The following is a 6,910-nucleotide window of genomic DNA, read 5'->3' on the forward strand; positions in this document are numbered from 1 at the left end:
TTATATTAAAATAAAATTTTAAACATTTTAGCCACATTAATGTACAACTTTGGCACATATAAAACATATCTTTCTTTTTTAAAGATGTTAATTTTTTTTTTTTTTTTTTTTTTTTTTTTTTAGAGAGAGAGAGTGAGAGAGAAAATGGGCAGGGAGAGGGACAGAGGAAGAGAGAGAATCTCAAGCAGACACTGCACCCTGCGCAGAGCCTCTGACGTGGGGCTCAATCTCAGGGAACTGAGACCATCACCTGAGCTGAAACCAAGAGTCAGATGCTCAAATGACTGAGTCCCCCAGGCACCCCAGACGCACATAAAACATCAATTATTTCATTTGTGGTGTTTACTAGGCTATTGGCCATACATTACACATGAAACACTAACATAATAGAAGAGCTGTTATGTCTCTTGTTTCATGCAGTTTGATAAAGGGAGAAGTAGAATCTGAAGTAAAAACTTGGGAGTTCCAATTCATTATTCATTTGCAAAATGACACCATATGACCTGGACTTTTCAGATACTTGAAAATGGAAAGTTATTTATAATTCTAATATCTATGAAGGAGTTGACAAGATTATGCCATGGGTATTAGACACTACTGGAATGGCTGGTGCTCCTACTACACAGGTTTTAAAGAGAGAGCCATTAATTTTCAATTAGGAACTTTAAATATTATCCAAGTCTTAATCTGGGCTTAAATGAAAATTTCAGTTCATTCCAGCATAATTATCTTGGTATGAAAGTTAAAAGTAGTGAGAACGCATACTTTTTGATATTAACAATAAATAACTGAAACTTCATAAGTGAAAAACTCTTCTTTTTCTAGATTGACATAGGAATACTCGGGCTTAGCATCACACCACTGTAGGGAGAGTTTATGGTTTCAGTGTAGTGCCCATATGTGTTTTAAATTAAAGAATATCTTCACTTTATTTGTTATTTACAAATATTTAAAGTTGATATAATATTTGCATTTCTGTATATGATTATGAAATCAGGATGGAAAGAAGCAGCATACCAAAATACAGTTAATACAGTTGTGCTAAAGCACTCTTAAATCTACAGGGTCCTATCTCTATTTTCAAGTCTTTATGGCTTGGTCTAAAAAGACAATAATTATCAGCTGTTGTCAGCAATCCCTGGATCCCGAGGGGGAATTGCCCCAAGAACAGGTTTACATTTCAGATTCTATCCATATACTGTCTATTAGCACAAATATAAAAGTAGCATAATGAATTTGTAGCCTGATCATTCCACAGAATTTTTACCTTACTTTATTCATTCTGCAAGATTTCTCCTTTACCTCCCATATCCATGTCAGCTAAATATTCATTTGATCTGTTGCCATCTTCATGTAAGGAATTGTGATTTTTTTCCTAGTCATCAAAACAATTTAACTAACAATGACTGAGAACTTCCCAGGGCCAGGCTCTACACTAGTTACAAAAAAATCAGTAATAGTTAACATAAACTGCATGGGCAAATCAGAGTCATGATGGCCCATTGTACAGCCCAAGAGTAAAGTATTGTAAAGGGCTGGGTGGGGAGTGGGTTACAAGCAGGATAGGAAATGGGGGGGGGGGGTATGCAAGATGTTCAAATAGCAGCCTGCAACATAGCCTGAAAGGCTTTGAACTTCATCCTTCAACTTGATGTTTTCAGTCATGAAACTGTTAAATATTGGAGTCTCCTAACACTTTTATTGTGAGGAGTGTATCAGTTAGTATTGTTGATTTTGTTTGTTTAGTAAATTAGAGTAGACTCATCCTCTTTCTTATATTGTTCATAACCAATTGTCTTTTAAGTAATAAAGAGCTGACACTTCAGGTGCTGTAATGAAAATTAGAAATGGAAATATGTAAGGTTTGTACCATGTCATCTGCCACATGCTAAAGTGGAACTTGCTGTATTTTTCTCCATTTCTGGCCTCTTCTGACAGAAGCAAATGTCTTCATTTGAAGGGTCTGTTCTTTGCACACTCCCTGTAGTTCTAGAACTTTCCTCATAACCGTATTCCACTTTGCTCCTTGCAACAGTGTGGGTATTATGTCTAGCCAACCATGTTAGTCCACTTTTCTGTTCACAGTGATTGGCACAGGAAGGACTATAACACAAACTGGAACATACCTGATGTGTCCTGAAGACAAGGATGTTCTACCATAGGGAAAGAATGAGGAAGTGCATCTGAGACATTTTTTGGTTTGTACAGTTAGGTGAGGAAGATAGAAGGGGAAAGGCAGAGGGAAAGAAGAAGGGAGAGGGAGAGAGTTGGGGGACGGTCAGGAAAAGAGATCAGAGAGAGAGGGAGAGAGATGGAGAGATGGGGAGAGAGAGAAAGAGAGAGAGAGATCCAGAGAGTAGGGGCAATGAGAATATAGAGGAAATAAAGTCATTTGTAAACTCCCAAATCCATTCCATATTTCAACAACCTGTTATGGTTTCCAATATATTTTAAATTTTATTCATGTAATTGTGTGTGTATGTCTGTGTATTCTGAATAATATTTATATATTGTGTATATGTGTGGGCAGATTTGAGAATCAATGATAGGAAATATTTAAGGAATTAAAAAAGCAAGTGATTTGGATTTTTAGAAAAAAAAAATTGATACTAATGAGAAATACAAACAAGCAAGCCTGAAGGCCAAAGATATATAAAAAATAGAAATAGGAATATCATTATGATATTCCAGGTGACATTGATTAATAGTTATTATAACCCTTGTGTTATTATTAGTTAATAATTACTAGTACTTAATGGAACAGTTAAATGTAATTTATGGAGTGTTTACAATAGGTATACTATGTGCTAAATTTCTTTAAGTATCACTTCAAGTAATCCCTATAATGTCTCTAAAAATGACATGTTTTTATTATTTTAATTTATGAGTTGAGGTCTAGGAAGATAAAGTAATTTTCCCAAACCCATGAAAATAGTAGTTAGTAAATTCAGGATGCACATTTCAGTCCACCTGACTCCAGCAGCATGATTGTAACACTTCTCTGCATACTTCCCACATTATGAGGATTTGAACCAAGGCAATAAAATTGAGATTATGTTGAGGAGAAGGAGATATATAGACTACATAGTACTTATAAGATTAGCCAGCAAGTAAAGAATTGAGAAAAATTCAAAATTTTGAATTAAGTATATAAAGGTGGTACAATTAAAATAGAAAATACAGAAGAGAAGATTGGGGAAGGAAGAACTTTGTATATTGTATTACAAGAATCTAGTACATGAATGTACAGTTTTTTTCTTGTTCTCTGTAATCAGGTGTTAATCATATAATGGTACAAAAATGTTAATGTATGAGTGTTATTAGCTTTTTCTTGTAACCTTACAAAAAGGTTTCTGGCTTTATTCTTTCTGATTTTTTTCCAATGACTACTACCCATCTGGTAAGGATCTAGGTTTGCCAGATGATTCTTTTGGGCTTTTGTTATGAAGAATATAGAAGGAAGAGGTAAATATAGAAGGTTTTAATTATTAGAAACATGAAGAGAAAATTTCAGAGTGTTTTATATAAGGCACACCATAGGATTTGAGGTATAAATGAAGAAAGGTTTTGCAGTACTTCTTGGCAGTGACTATTCCCTAGATAGTAATCAAAGAAAGCCATTCTTTATGCGAGAAGTCACTTGTGGTTGCAGGCCTTTGATCAAGACCCTTTGTGGTGTCTAGCCTACTTGAATCATAATTTCAGCAGAGTTGAAATGAAAAACTCGATTACCCTCCACAGCAAATACAATTATTTAATGTGAATAGTGAAAACACGTCATTATTATATGGTGAAAATAACTACATTTTTAGTTGCAAAATAATTTTGACAAAAACTGGACTGTAGGGTTTATATTATCATATCCGAGGCTTGAACCAGTACTCTAAATCTTGGTTGAGTTAGAAAGAATATCTACCTATAAACAAGTCATGTAGAGGTACATAAGTCTTAGAAATAAGTTTCCAAAACTAGTCTATACTTAAAAAATGAGACCTTTTTAATTCTATCCTTTATCAAGTATTTGTTCTTCTCTTCTTCCTCTCTCTCCACCTCTCTGGTACCAAGGCTTCTCTAAGTATGTCTTTTGGATCATTAGTGAAACTGTCAGTTTCTCTTAAGTAACTACAATGTATAACAATGAAATTAACAACCTCAAAATACTCCTAGAAAATATCCTCAAAAGGGCTATCTTTTGCCTTGGCATATCAAGTAAAGTGCTTCCAAGCTAAAGTCTGTGCCTCTGAACTACTTCACCTATATATGAAGTTACCTCAAGGACAGTAGAAGATATTAATAGTTTGTTGACTCACGTAGCATGTCTTAAATAGCTCACTGAAATGGCCCCTATGAGACCAAAGAAAGAGGCTGTCCTTAACACAAATTGTCAAGTGCACCCTTTAAGATCTAGAGAGCAAATGCTTGAAGTTTGAAGTTTTAGAATGACTATTGGATCTCTACCAATGACTGTGGAAGATTCAAAATTACCTAGTCCGTTCTCCTAGGATACTTCTAAATAAGTATTGAAAGTGAAAAGACACTTACAGATCTATATGAAAATATCAGATAGACATCTAAAATATCCAGCTGTTGGTTTAACAGTGGAGACATAACAACTCATCGAAGTTGGAACCTTGCAATAGCTGCAGGTAACCAACTAAGCACAAAGGGGCATCCTGGGACAGGAATTCTTACACAGCAACCCATATCAGCTCATGATAATGAGCTTAATCGTTAAGCTCATTTAAAAAAATGACCAACCCTACCTTACACCAGTTGAACCAGATGCTCGAAGTATGTGGGTTGGATACACGGATTTTGGAGAAAATTTCTCATGTGATTTTGAAAGGCACCATTATTAAAAACCATTGGGCTCCTACAACTGAAACCGATATTCTCCCTGAGCAAGTAAGAAGTATCATACCAACAAAGACCCCCTGATGAAACAATCTCACATTCTCGCTTGGGTACCATTATTATTGTTTAAAAAATCTTTACCATGTGAAACATTTTCAAGTTGCTTAGCTATTCCTGCTGCTGGCAGTGGACAGAAAAAGCCAGGAAACTGGTAGGAACTGTATTTTCTCACTCTGGACAACTTGCTAATGAGGTTTATCTTAGTCCCTACACTCAGAGAGAGTACTTAATGTTCAAAAGACTTGTGAATGGGATCCATGCAGCAATCCACATGCAAAATACAACTGTGCAGAAAAATGGCATTTTTCACACTTTCAAATGAATTTGCTTCTGAAAGTTATATGAACTCAAACCAAATTTTCTGCTCTTCTGTCCTACATGGCTACAAATTTGGCTGATGTGGAAATTTGCTGGAAGGTAGAAAGTATTCTACCAACTACATTCTTTTCACAGCTCATATTCAGGTATATTTTTGCTTTGATCATTTTTTAATAAGGTGTATTCATATACCTTATTACAGTAATACAGTTCACCTTTTCACAGTAATTTAGAATTCCCTGCTATACATTAGTAAATTGCTACCAATATTAGTGTTAATTAAGTTTCTTGTTGATATTTCTAATTTACTTGAATTCCTTTAAATTTGCTGAACTTTTACAATATTTTGTGGTATTTTGGAAAGTATTTCAAATATCTTCACATCCAGTAATATTTTTCAAGAGGCTGTTCATATAAATATTGCCATAGTCCCTATTGTCATATTCAAAACATTCTATTGAATAAGAGAATCATAGATATAATTCCATGACATCTTTCAATAAACATTTTTTTTTAAAGTTTTATTTATTTATCTATTTATTTGACAGAGAGAGGGAACAAGTAGGCAGAGAGTCAGACACAGAGAGAGAGGGAGAAGCAGACGTCCCCCTGAGCAGAGAACCCAAGGCAGGGCTCGATCCCAGGACCCTGGGATCATGACCTGAGCTGAAGGCAGAGGTTTAACACACTGAGCCACTCAGGTGCCCTTCAAGAACCATTTTAGGATTAATCTTATGAATTCCCTAAACTAGCATGAAAGCATTTTTGTCTTAACACATTATATAATTATAAAATTTATAAGAGTATTATAATTATGAATATATATAAACATATATTCAAATTCATGTAATTATTATATGTCTATCTTTTTGTCTTGTACCTTATTTCCAAAATTAGATTCTAAACTCCTAGTCATCAATGCCAAGTTTTGAATTGCACCATTATACTAGAAATTTGAATGACAAAACTTTATATGAATGTCTAACAGTTTAAAGTAATCATATGAATATCTAATATAAAAAGTCATAATAAATAAAAGTAGCAGTGAACTTGGAAAATGCAAAACTGCTAAATTTAACTTTTTCCTCCATTTGCTACTATGAAGCTTTTCAAGGATGATGGTTTTCAACTATCATACATATACAAAATATTTTTTTATGTTGAAAATGTCTTTTTGTCTCTTTTAGAGCCTGTTTAAAATAATAAAGGAATGTCCAGGACCTAGCAAATAAGACCTCTATTCTAAATATCATAGAAAGTTTTCTGTTTTTATTTATTTATTTGCTTTTTCATTGGGATGACTATTGTGCTATATTAGAATGGAGTGGGACTGCTAGGATAGGATTTAGATAATTACTGGAATTTTGGAAAGTATCACAATTTTATTACAGTTTCTTCACTTTACTCTGGGTCATTGTATGACTTCTAAGTTAAGGTGAATGTCAAGAGGACATCAAAATAGCCCAAGATTCTACTGACCAAATTATTTCCATCTGGTTTTAGTATCAATTTATGTTACCTAAGGGCTTTGCAGGAGAAGAGCCGAAGGGCATGTCTGGAGGAAGCAGATGAACCCATACGAACTGATTGGGAAGGAGTTAGTTCTAAGTTCTACCACAAATGTGCTTTGGTTATTCTTGTTCATCTTTGACTTCCCCTCTTAATAATTTTTTTAATC

This window comes from Mustela nivalis (genome assembly GCF_964662115.1).
Source record: "Mustela nivalis genome assembly, chromosome: 3".
In the NCBI taxonomy this organism is placed as follows: Eukaryota; Metazoa; Chordata; class Mammalia; order Carnivora; family Mustelidae; genus Mustela; species Mustela nivalis.